The 13,822-nt window shown below is 41.0% G+C and overlaps 1 protein-coding gene across 7 annotated transcripts in view; it reads right to left on the bottom strand.

The window, feature by feature from the left end:
- The window catches only part of CTCF (CCCTC-binding factor), a 63,782-nt gene that overhangs the window by 21,556 nt on the left and 28,404 nt on the right, over positions 1 to 13,822 (bottom strand). For 3 of the 7 annotated variants that reach the window (XM_067018391.1, XM_067018388.1, XM_067018389.1), the window contains one exon: positions 9,425 to 9,479. The exons of the other annotated variants lie outside the window; for them this stretch is intronic. The gene's annotated coding sequence lies outside the window, so the exon portion shown is untranslated. The remainder of the gene's footprint in view (positions 1 to 9,424; positions 9,480 to 13,822) is intronic. 7 annotated transcript variants of the gene reach the window in all.

Genomic DNA, 13,822 nt, shown 5'->3' with positions numbered 1-13,822 from the left:
ACAACTACTGAGCCTCTAGAGCCCACGTGCCACAGCTACTGAAGCCCATGCGCCTAGAGCCACAACAGTAGCCACCGCTGGGGCTTCCCTGGTGGCGCAGTGGTTGAGAGTCCACCTGCCGATGCAGGGGACACGGGTTCGTGCCCCGGTCTGGGAAGATCCCACATGCCGCGGGGTGGCTGGGCCCGTGAGCCATGGCCGCTGAGCCTGCGCGTCCAGAGCCTGTGCTCCACAACGAGAGAGGCCACAACAGTGAGAGGCCCGTGTACCACAAAAAAAAAAAAAAAAAAAAAAAAAAAGAGTAGCCACCTCAAGGAGAAGCCTGTGCACCACAACGAAGAGTAGCCCCACACGCCACAACTAGAGAAAGCTCACACACAGCAACTAAAGACCCAACACAGCCAAAAATAAATAAAATAAAATCTTTTTCTTTTTTTTAAGGGACTTCCCTGGTGGCACAGTGGTTAAGAGTCTGCCTGCCAATGCAGGGGACATGGATTCAAGCCCTGGTCCGGGAAGATCCCACATGCCATGGAGCAACTAAGCCCGTGCACCACAACTGCTGAGCCTACACTCTAGAGCCTGTGCTCCGCTCCGCAACAAGAAGCCCACGCACCACAACAAAGAGTAGCCCCCGCTCATAACAACGAATACCCAATGCAGCCAAAAATAAAGAAATAAATTTATTTTTTTAAAAAAAGCCACAAGACAATGAGATTCAACTCTGACTGGATATTTGATATTAAAGAGTTATTCACAAAACTGGTTTAAATCTTACACATTTCTTACATCTGGCAGAGGACCTCACTGTTTTTAGCTAAATTCTCCCTTAGGAAACAAGCCACCCGAGTTTTTTTTGGAGCCAAAATCAGAACTTGGATCCAGACTCCAATAGTCCTGCTTGCAGCTACACACACCGCTACCTCCTGTCTCATACCATCAACTTGACATTCATGTATCTCTCTTGTCTATAAGACCATGAGTTCCTTGAGGACAGAGACCATGAAAACAAGTAGTTTTTACTCTTGAGCACTATGCCCAGGTTGGTAAGAACACAATAAATGCTAACTGAACACATAATAGAAAACAGAAAAAAAAAATCAGTTTTTTTTCTGATTCAGTTTCTGGCTCTTATGTCTTGAGTGCTGAGAATACCGAGATACCTAAGAATAAAATGAGTTTCATCAATTATTTAATTCATATCAATAATCTGACTTAACAAAACTGACAAATATATAAAAGGTTAATTCAAAATTAAAATTTAAAGTGCTTTGTATTCCTGCCCTCGTCTCAAACAAAGCTTTTGCTACTTCTATTACAGACACGTTTCTTCAATTCAGGTACCTTAACACTATCCATACTAGCAGTCAGAGAAGGCTCCCTAAGTCAGGACCACCTGTAAAGCAGTACAAAGACTAAAACTATGCAGGCCTGGTCCTGCATTCTAGGAGTTACTATCTAACAAAAAAGACAGACTAGGTACAATGGCTCAAGGTAAAAGTGGTAGGTTTGGAGAACCCTACATAACCAGGTGTGAGATCAAGATGGGCAGGATATCTAAAGACAGCATGGTGTGTGTGCACACACACAAATTTTGCAAGGGAGGGGGTCCCTACGTAGAAAAAAATATATGATGGAATTGGTTATGAGAAAGAATAAAAGAGTTAAAGAATAAAAGACTTAAAAAGCACAGGATAGAGGAAAGGGTAGAAAGAGATAGGAGAGAGATGTATTGGTTGTGGCCATAGATTGGATGGTCTTGAATGACAAAATATTAAGACTATACTCATAGGCTTCCCTGGCGGTGCAGTGGTTGAGAGTCCACCTGCCGACGCAGGGGACACGGGTTCGTGCCCCGGTCCAGGAAGGTCCCACACGCCGTGGAGCGGCTGGGCCTGTGAGCCATGGCCGCTGAGCCTGTGTATCTGGAGCCTGTGCTCCGCAATAGGAGAGGCCACAACAGTGAGAGGCCCACGTACCACAAAAGAAAAAACAAACAAAAAAAAGACTACACTCATTTGGCTGTCAATGGGAAATCACATATGCTTTCTTTCTTTCCTTTTAAAAATTTTATTTATTTTAAAAAGACATTGGGTCTTTGTTGCTGTGTGTGGGCTTTCTCTATTTGCAACAAGTGGAGGCTACTCTTCATTGCAGTGCACAGGCTTCTCATAGCAGTGCCTTCTCTTGTTGCAGAGCACGGGCTCTAGGCACGCGGGCTTCAGTAGTTGTGGCGTACAGGCTTAGTTGCTCCCCGGCATGTGGGATCTTCCCGGACCTGGGCTCGAAACCACATCGCCTGCATTGGCAGGGGGATTCTTAACCACTGTGCCACCAGGGAAGTCCCACATATGCTTTCTGAGCAGGGGAAATTAAGATTTACTTGGTTCATAAAGAACAGTGCTTGATTTCTTCAACAAAGTGTATCCGTATTTTTGCAAAAGGGAAAGATGCATGATACATATAATGCCCTCTGGCTTTCAAGGCCCTTCAGTATCTGACCCCAGATAACCTATTCAGATTCATGACTTGTTGGTCTTTAGCCATTACTTTTCCCTGTATGTGTCTGCTGATAAAACAACCACACTACTATACATTTAAAATTTTTCTCAAAATGATCCATTTCCCCAGTTGGCTTGTTAAAGCTCTTTGAGGGCAAAAGCCAGGCTTGAAGCAACCTGCGTATTTGGACAGATTCAGCAAACCTCACCCTCTGCATGGAACAAAAGCCAAGGCTAATGGAAAACCTTGTGGGTTGTTGGGTTGTTCTGCCATTACCTGCTTTCATTAGTCCCTTATTCTCAACAACCAAGAGTATATACTATTGATACAATGCTCAATGCAAAGATCTCTTACTATCTGTTCCATTAACAGCAAGGACAAATGTAACAAAATGTTACTGCAGAACATGAGGGTCAAGGGACATTTGTGAAGTGCTTTATAATTTGCCTGTAAATAAAAATGTCTGAGCATCAATGTGCTAGCATTTTTTTTTTTTTTTTTTTTTTTTTTTGCGGTTCGTGGGCCTCTCACTGTTGTGGCCTCTCCCGTCGCGGAGCACAGGCTCCGGACGCGCAGGCTCAGTGACCATGGCTCACAGGCCTAGCTGCTCTGCGGCATGTGGTATCTTCCCAGATCGGGGCACGATCCCGTGTCCCCTGCATTGACAGGTGGACTCTCAACCACTGCACCACCAGGGAACCCCGTGCTAGCATTTTTATAAGATCTTATTTATATTTCTGATCACCAAAGACTACTTGAGCCATGATACTAACTATAATTACTTTTATAGAACCAATACTGTTCAGATGGATTTGTCTAGGGACAGGAATGTTCTATACTGGCACTATCCAATAGAAATATATTGGAAGCCATAAAAGTGAGCCACATATGTACCATTAAAAAATTTCCAGGGACTTCCGTGGTAGCACAGTGGTTAAGAATCCGCCTGCCAATGCAGGGGATATGCGTTTGATCCCTGGTCCAGGAAGATCCCACATGCTGTGGAGCAACTAAGCCTGTGCACCACAACTACTGAGCCTGCGCTCTAGAGCCTGTGAGACACAACTACTGAGCCCAAGTGCCACAACTACTGAAGCCCGCGCGCCTAGAGCCCGCGCTCTGCAACAAGAGAAACCACTGCAATAAGAAGCCCACACACAATGGAGCGTAGCCCCGGCTCAACACAACTAGAGAAAGCCTGTAAGCAGCAACAAAGACCCAACACAGCCAAAAATAAAAAGAAATTTTAAAAAAATAAATAAAAATAAAAATTTCCAGTAGCCATATTTAACAAGAAACAGGTGAAATTAATTTTAGTAATCTATTTTATTTAACCCAGTATGTCCAAAATATTATCATTTCAAGATGAAATCAATATAAAAAATTGAGATATTGTATATTCTTTCTTCATAAGCCTCTGAAATGTGGTATATATTTTATAGTACACCTCAATCTGAACTAGTCACACTGTAAGTTCTCAACAGCCACATGTGGTTAAGGGCTACTGTATTGGACAGCACAGTTTATACCTGTTATTCAAAGTATGATCTGAGGACCAGCAGCATTGGCTTAACCTTGGAACTTGTTAGAAACACAGAACTGCAGGCTCCACCCTTGACCCACAGAATCAGAATTTGCAATTTAATAGATCCCTAAGTGGTGTCATATATTAAAGTTTGAGAGGTACTACTTTATACCATTACTCTTCTCACATTTTTTAAAAAAGCATTTTCCAGGCCATGAAGGTCTGAAATTAGTACCCCAGCAAAGATGATAACTTCAATGTTGGAGTTAGGAACAGAGAAAAAGCCCCATCCACCTTGGAAACAGTCTTGGAAAAGTATCAAAGGACAAAGAACAAAAAATTCACAAGCTGTAAATGCTAATGCTAGCCCTGCCACAGAATCACGACATAATCCCAGGCTATTTAGATATCCTCAGTAATAAAGCCAGTAGAGGGACTTCCCTGGTGGCGCAGTGGTTAAGAATCCGCCTTCTAATGCAGGGTGTGTGGGTTCGATCCCTGGTCAGGGAACTAGATGCCACATGCATGCTGCAACTAAGAGTTCACACGCCACAACTCAGGAGCCCGTGAGCCACAACCAAGGAGTCTGAGAGCCTCAACTAAGTAGCCCGCCTGCCATAAGACCTGGCACAACCAAAATAAATGTAAAAAAAAAAAACAGTGGAGGAAAAACATTTAATCTCTGAGCTCTGTGAGATTTTGTAGCACACAACAATTTGAAGAACACAGAAAAATTCATGTTGTCTCTGCCATGAATTTGAGAACTTAAAATATTAGAAATTGCTTTTAATAACCAAGTACAACCTAAAAGAGGTTACGGAATTATAAACCAGGTGATAAAGAATTGGTACGAAGGAGTACAAATTGAAACCAACTGTGCTGCCAGGGAGTTGAGCTGACAAGAGTGTTCTCTCACTGTGAAAAAACACATGGCATAAGGTCCATGAACATCAGCATCTATTCAGGGTCTTAAAGCAGTAGGTTCTATTTTCACAAAGAAAAATCAGACACAAAGTAGCAGGCCACCAGCCTCGCCCATACACTGCTTGGAAATCCCTGCCAGCAGTGCATCCCTTCCAAGCAGTGGATCCTTCTACTTAACTTCCTCCAAGGAAAAGAAGTCTATGAATCAGTAACAAACTTAATAGCCTGGACCAGGTCGCTCTCCTCACTCCCTGGGGACTGTACTCTCCTAGCTGTGTCACCCCATTAGCAGTTCTGATCCATCCCTTTCCTCCCTCTATGGACTCAGCTGTGCCTCCTGCCTTCCACTCAGTTTCTCTGAAGTCTCTCATGTTCTCTGTCTCTCTCCTTGCTTGAGTTAGGCATGCTTTCTAGGTTTTGTCAAATCTTTTTGTGGACCAACACCATTAAAAATGGGTTTACATTAACTTCTGGACACCACTTTTTCAGATTATTAAAGCATATTATAGTCTATTTATAGAAGTCTGAAAAATGAAGCACATATAAAATTTTTAAAAGTTGTTCGCAATTCCTATACCTAGAGATAATCACCTAGTATACTTTGGTGCTGTTTTCTGAGTTTTTTTCCTCTTATGGATATGTATTTTAAAATATAGATGAGATCGTGTATATGGTTTTGCTCTTATCTTAAGAACCTGTCCTTGCCCTGTCTAGCCCTCTGTGGTCCCTGTGCTTGGTCTACAAGCACCATTCACCAGGAACCACATCAGCCAACCCAAAGGCCTCCCCCTCATCCTCAAACTCAGTTTCTTTGGCATATAACAGTATGAAACTTATACTCTTCCTTCATCAGCCTTTCTTCTCCCTTGTCTTCCCTTGTCTCTGAGAGCTCCTCCACCAGCCGCTCAGAGCACATCAAGGCTCTGTTCCCTTCTCCGTAGCCATTCCGTTCACTAGCCTTTTTACTTCAGCTGTCTCCACCCAAATCCACATGCGCCATCCCCCAGTTTCACTGCCTAAAGGATCTCTCTCATGTGTTTGGCTATCACCTTCAACTCAGTGGCAATGGATAAGGAATAAAGAAACCTGGGGAATTTCCTGGCGGTCCAGTGGTTAGGACTCAGCGCTTTCACTGCTGTGGCCCGGATTCGATCCCTGGTGGGGCAACTAAAATCCCGCAAGCTGCGAGGTGTGGCTTAAAAAAAAAAAAAAAGAAAAGAAAGAAACCTAGATTCTAATCCCTAATACAACCAAATGAGCTTGGCAAATGGGTTAGTCCTCTGGGCTGCAGTAGCACACAAAAAATGGAACTCTGAAGACCAGATCCTTCCTGTATTCTCTACCATCTTGGTGAAAAACTGAAGCTTAGGAACACTTTTTAAAAAAATCATTCTATCAACTTATGGGTAGAAGATGGGGCAGGAGGAGGTTCCCTCAGACTGAGGCAGAGTGAAACTGGCACATGGGGGTGAGGGAGCTGGAAGAGAGGAAACTGGTATTTAAACACCACCCTGCCCTTGCTCACCGCTATTCTCTCACTGTGAAAAAAAACACATGCTGACTGGTTGAGTGGGAGGATACACAGGCCCAGACTCTAACGTAAAGGCCCATGAGGTCAAGGCTCCTGAGGTCTGCCTATGCTCCTACACCACCAGCCTGGCCTGAATCCTAGGAGAACCTGCTGGATCAGCCCTCCCCCTCTTGCCTGTCAGCTCTATATTGCTCAAATCTTTTTATCTTAAAACTCCCCTTAACCCCTCTTGAAAATGTAGCATCTGCCATCTCCGTATTTCCCCATACTCAACCCCACACTGTCTCTATACCTTTACTTCTCTTCCATGCCTCATTTCACCAGTCTGGTTTCTGTTCCCCAATACTCTACTGAACTGCTCTGAAGCCAGCAATGGCCCTTAATTGGTAAATCCAAAGGAGACTTTTCTGTCCTTATCTGACTTGACCTCTCTGTGGAATTCATCATCCTATTCTAGGCTTTATCCCAGAATTATGCCAGACCATCAGAAAGCTGGGTATACTTGGGTCACATGGTCTTATCCCCTACAGAACTTGCTTTCACCAAGTTTTGTTTTGGCATTATGCCCTTGGCTTACACTAAAGTATACATGGGAGAAATTTCATTTGGAGTTACATGCTTAGAAAAGCTTTGCTTCAACTAAGGAATTTTTTTCTTTCATTGTGAGACCTATGTAACAGGATCATGTTACCATTACTTTAGCTGGCCACACCCTAATAAATCTTTTTCCTCTCAAACTATGTAGTAACCTTTTATTCTAATTTGTATTTTCTGTGGTTTTGACTTTATATCATTTACCATTTGTATTTTCAAATTCTTTGTGGAACAAGATGAGCTATAAACCTGAAATTGTATACACATATATATTTAATAGAAAATACAGAAAAACACAGAAATACAAAGTTGTAACAATCTTAACATAACCTCAATTCAAAATTTGCAGACCTATTTGAAGATTACAAAACTCTTCCAGGAGGCATAGAAGACCTCACTAAATAGGGACACTACTATCTATATCCATGATCAGAAAGGCCAAACATTGTAAAGATGTTAATTATTTCTAGTTCATTTAATCTTCAAAATCTCTGAAAAATAAACAAGATATTGAAGATAGCAATAAAGTTTCTGAAAAACGAAGGCCACGTTTTTGGTTTTTTTTTTTTTTTGGCCACGTTGGGTCTTCGTTGCTGTGTGCTGGCTTTCTCTAGTTGCAACGAGCTGGGGTTATTCTTTGTTGCGGTGTGTGGGCTTCTCATTGCAGTGGCTTCTCTTGCTGCAGAGCACCGGCTCTAGGCACGCGGGCTTCAGTAGTTGTGGTGCCTGGGCTCAGCAGTTGTGGCGCACGGGCTTAGCTGCTCCGCGGCATGTGGGATCTTCCCGGACCAGGGCTCAAACCCATGTCCCCTGTATTGGCAGGCGGATTCTTAACCATGTGCCACCAGGGAAGTCCCCAGTAATTATAAATTTTATAAGAATAAGACAAATACCAAAAGAGAAAGCTGGGAAAAGGACACAAGTAGATTATTCAAAGAAATACAAATGGCAGATGAATAAGAAAAAAAAAAACAACACACAAACAACCAAATCTCCTAAACATTAAGAGGAATACAAATTAAAATAATGTGACAGCATTTTACGTCTATAAAACTGTTAAGGCTGTTTTAAAGGATAACTCCCAATGTTGGTCAAGGTGCAGTGAAATGAGCGAGGTAACTCACAGATACAGAGAGGTAACTCACAGATACAGAGAACAATCTAGTGGTTGCCAGAGAGGAGGTGAGTTAGGGGGCTGGGTGAAAAAGGTGAAGGGGACTAGAGGTACAAACTACCAGTTATAAAATAAATGTTACAGAGAATAAAAAATATTAACTTTGTATGGTGTGCAATCTAAAAAATATCGGGGCTTCCCTGGTGGCGCAGTGGTTGAGAGTCCACCTGCCAATGCAGGGGATATGGGTTCGTGCCCCGGTCCAGGAAAATCCCACATGCTATGGAACGGCTGGGCCCGTGAGCCATGGCCGCTGAGCCTGCGCGTCCGGAGCCTGTGCTCCGACACACGAGAGGCCACAACAGTGAGAGGCCCGCATACCGCAAAAAACAAACAAACAAACAAATTAAAAAATACCGAATCACTATGTTGCACTCCTGAAACTAATATAATATTGGAGGTAAACTATACTTCAATGAAAAAATCCAAAAATAACAGCAAGGTAACTGGTAATATGAATCAAGAATTTTTAAAATATTCAAATTACTGTGATCCAGTAATTCCACTTCAGACTACGCCCAGAAATAATCAGAGGACCTCCCTGATGGCTCAGTGGCTAAGAATCCGCCTGCCAATGCAAGAGACACGGGTTCGAGCCCTGGCCGGGAAGATCCCACATGTTGCGGAGCAAGTAAACCCATGTGCCACAACTACTGAGCCTGCATGCACTATAAAGCCCACGAGCTACAACTACTGAAGCCCGCATGCTTAGAGCCCGTGCTCCACGACAAGAGAAGCCACTGCAATGAGAAGTTCACACACCGCAACGAAGAGTAGTCTCCACTCACTACAACTAAAGAAAGCCCGTGCGCAGCAACGAAGACCCAATGCAGCCAAAAATAAATATTAAATAAATAAATAAAATTTTTAAAAAAATCAGAGATGAACACGAAGATTATAAGGACATTATTAATCAGAGTGAATAATTATAAACAACCTAAAAGTACAACCACAGGGGAATAGTTAAATTTGGTAAATGATGATACATCCACGAAACAGAACATTATGCAGATATTAAAAATCATGTTTTAATATAATCCTTATATGAGGAAAATGCTTGTTCCATATCTTAAAAAAAGGGGGGGGGCAAGAGGAGAAACAGAATGGAATAGTCATTAAGAGCTTAGGCTTTCCAACCAGAGACCTGCATTCCAACTCTGGTTCTTATACTTACTAGCAGTGTGGCCTGGAGTGAGACATGCTACCCTTCTGTGCCTCAGTTTCCTTTTCTACAAAACAAAGATAATAATCGTATCCATTTCACTGGCTATCATAAAGATTAAATAAAACAATGCAGGCAGAGCCTGGCTACTGTGCTCTTCTGTATCTTTATAGGTCACCCCAGAAGGCAATGAATATATGTTCGCTTAACATATGACCTTTCTGTTTCTTAGAATTCTAATCACAAACCGTAGATAAATTTTCCCCACAAAAATGACTTCTCTGATAAACTACCAATTATCTGCAGAATGAAGGTAGCAACCAGTTGACAGAATCTGGTGACTGATCAAATCCAGGAATGAAAGAGAAAAAGAGCCAAAAAGGAATTAAACAGTCTACCAGGCTGGTCTATCTTACTATAGAAAGTCTGTCCAGCATATTGCTGCCAGACTAAATCTTCCTGAAATGAGGCAGAAGAACTCATGAGGATTGAGGGTTACTCAGTCAACTCCAAACTCTTTGGCTTCGATCCCAGAGTTCTGTATGATTTGTTACCATCCTTTCGACCCATCCAACCTCACCTTTGGGGTATCTCCCACACAAGAGCCTACTGTCTTGTCCCCTCCAGGTCAAGTTATCCCCTATTCAAAGTCTTCTCAACCTTGACCAGTGCAGACTGAACTTTAATTTATTTGTTTCATTTTTGTTATTTTGTTTGTCTGTAATATACTGTTCTATGTATCTGTCCTATGCCTTTTACTTCTGAATACTCTACAGCAATGAACACAAAAACAGTGTTAGGTAAGCAGCAGACATTCAATATTGGTGTCACTGTCATATGAAACATGTATAAATGGTTCCTGCACATGACAAAAGCAGGAAGAGAACATGGAAAAACAAAACCTTGTTTGTATGCTATGTGGAAGCTTAATATGAATTTATATCCTTTATTGCTATGTTTGTGTCATTTCTCAAATAGAAAAAATTAAGTCTTAACAACACAAGTATAGGTTTAAGATTTTTAAAATCCTGCCACAAAAATAAAAGCTAATTGTGAATACACTAATTTTTGAAGATGTTAAGACTTAGTAATTTTTATCACCTGATTATGTGGCTAGACAGCAAATGTGTCAGGTTATTTCTCAAAGGAAAACCACCAAAATAACCTTTCATACTCACTAGTTCAGAGTTTAGTCATTTGGGGGCACTGGTTATTATAAAATATATGTGTACTAAGAATAACACATGTGCATTGAGAATAAGACAGTAGAGAAGGACAATTTCCAGAAGTCTGCTTTATAAATAAAACCACCCAAACTTTTTGTTTAATACACTACTGTTGTTCTCTACAGGGACAACAGATAGCTAAAACCCCAACTTATTTCCTGGAGCAGATCAGAAGACCGTCTACACTCTTGGCAAGAAACAGCAGCCCCAACTCCCCACTGAGATTCCATAAGCCACAGCAATTCTGAAATAGCCTAACACGGAGGTCACCTAACAACTTGCCTTCAGACTGCTCAATACAAAACATCAGACATCATTAGAAGGCAGAGAAGAGAGGAGACACCCTGTAGCTTTCTCTTTTCTAGATCTTTAAATTAGAAGAACGTTTTTAGCCAGGAGACTGAAAAACCTAGCTCGGTATTCTGACTGTAGAGGATACTAAGTGCCATTAGGACAAGGGAAAAAAAAAGGAATTACAAATAAGTAACCAGTTTCTCCTGAGAATGAAAGGAAAAGCTGACTTTTATTAGATGCAGAACACTAGTGAAAAATAACAAAAATTATTTACCCTTTTGGAACAAAAGTTAGGTTTAAAAAGTCAAATAAAATAACCATTTTACTCTACTATTCCTGAAAATATATACATCATCATCTTATCTGAGAGCTTAAGATAACTCAAAGCAAAGTATCATGCTGATTAATACTGAGTACCAGGAAAGTTGCAGACTACCATAAAGAATGGGGAGGAGCTGAGTGGAAAGGATGACTCAGTTTGAGAAGCAGAAAAACATTAGCGACCATTTACTTCAGGGTGACTGGAAGCGGAAGCAGCCTTTATCTGAAGTAGCACTCACCAACTCAGTCACATGTACACCTTTCTCTTCCCTGTTGTGTGCCATTAACTTTAATAAGAACAGGTGGGGCATTTGGGGGAGGGGGGAGAAGTAATTAAAAGGGAAATAAAATTCTATCTCTTTTAAGTAAAAACGCTTAAGAGCACCCCAGTTTTTAACCCACCCTTCTCCCCATTTGTTAATATTAAAAGGTGCAGTCAAAGCAAAACAATGATTCTAACAGCTACTTGAAAAATTCTATTTATGGAGAGCTTTGAACCTAGGAAATAAGAAAATACATACATACTAATAAAATATTTGTAATTGCAACAATATTAATTCAACAATATGGTGAAACAATCATAGAAGGTGAAAGAGTTCTTTTGCTACAAAGAATAAGAAGTGCTAAACCAATAATAAAAACCAATAATAATTCTTTTATCAAAAGGCACCTGATGCTGGGTACACAGAAATGAATTTCCCTTTTAATTATTTGGAAAAAAAAGTCCTAACTGCATAGGGCTTGGTTCTCAGAGAGCTCCTCAGCTGACAGGGAGACAAAGAGAACAACAAACAAGAGCTATATAGTGTGTGCTGTAACAGAGGTTAACACATACTTCCCACCACCCTGGCAAAAAGGATAGCTTAAGCTGGTGAAGGAGGGCTTTAACGAGAGAAACTGCTAAAGGTGGATCTTAAAGGATAAAATAGACCTTGACAGGCGAACTACAGTAGAGAGAAACATTCTAGCAGAGGAAACAGTAAGTGGGAAAAACATAAATATGTACGGAATTAGACAAACTTTGTGCAAAAAAATTCATGTGGAACTGTATTAAACCACCTCGTTTATTATTGTGACCTGGTTTCAGAGGTCATGTTCTAGGCCCTCATTAAGGGTACCCTGTTTATTTCACTTATTGGACATTTATACGTGAAACAGAAGACAAACCTTATCTGGCAGTCAGCATCCTAGTGCCACAGTTTGGATTGGAGGCTGCCTCCCAGGCACGAGCTATCCCTTTCTGCTTTCTACAGCCTGAATGACACTTTTGCTGGCATACAGCAACCTAATGCCTCATATTTCTCCTTGTTCTCCCAAGGGTGACTATGTCAGAGACCACCAGGTCCCTCCTTGCCCTGCTCCAGGCCCATAATCCTGAAAGCAGCTCAGAGTTAAGACTGTCTTTAGAGTGCTCCTACAGTGTTTCATCACTGAGAATATGAGAAAGGTTGGGGATGTACAGCAAGTATCACCTTGAATAAATAATTATGTTATAAAAAGGAATAAATTACACACATACAGTGTAAAATATACAGTACATCTATGGATTGGGGGCAAGTTCTACCTGAGCAGTGGTTCCCAAACCTGGCTGGTGTCAAAATCACCTGGTGAGCTTTAAAATGCACAGATCCCAGAGATTCTGATTCAATAGGTCTGGGGTGGGACAGACCATATTTCAAAAGGTCCCAAGGTAATCCTGATACAGAATGCTGACTATGGCTTTGAAGTGACTGACCTATTGATAGAACACAACAGTTATGCACTTTAAATGCAAGTCAACATAAATCAAAACCACTCAAATACCCATAGTTTTCTACTATTAGAATTTTTTGTTCATTCTTTACAACAAAGAATCATTTCATTTATTTATTTGGAATAATAAAAATAAAAGCCTACCTCAAAACTAATATGATTCCTGTATGAGCAATAATGGAATGTATGACTCAAGAAGGACGTTCTAAAATTTCACCTCTATTGTGGGTAGCATCAATATCAAAAGGTCTGTCTAGATGGTATGGACAAGCTCAACAACGACAAAAGGAAAAAGGGGGAAAGTAAAAGAGAAATGGACACACATAATGGAGTGAATTCATGTTTTTGCAGTGTGTGTCAATGACCATGTGGCCACCGCTCCAGGGTCTCTATAACCCAGTACTCACTCCTGAAGGATACTTTGTAGAAACAAGACCATTTTATTTGGTAAATGGGGTCTCCTATAAGGTCAAGGTTAAATCAGAAGTCAAATGCTTAAACAATGTCTGTGTCTGTACCAAAGGCATAGTAATAGCAATAATAAGTGGCAATATACTGCCTTTGAACAAAGATCAAGAAACAGTTAATATGAAAAAAATACAGAGAGACATCTAAACAGTATAGCATAAAATATGAATAACAGTTAAAGTGTTGTTCAACAGAACAAAGAAATCTAAAAAACAGAAAAAGGCTATACATGCACAGGAACACAGAGACATTTAAACAATAAAAGAAACAAAATGCTACTTTGAATTTATATTAGGTTATAAAAACAAGTAATCTGTCACCGTGGTTACTCCTGAGAAATATGGAAACA

This window comes from Kogia breviceps, chromosome 18 (genome assembly GCF_026419965.1).
Source record: "Kogia breviceps isolate mKogBre1 chromosome 18, mKogBre1 haplotype 1, whole genome shotgun sequence".
Classification (NCBI taxonomy): domain Eukaryota; kingdom Metazoa; phylum Chordata; class Mammalia; order Artiodactyla; family Physeteridae; genus Kogia; species Kogia breviceps.
The sequence above is the reverse complement of the archived record's forward strand: the minus strand, read 5'-3'. Positions and strand labels throughout refer to the sequence as shown.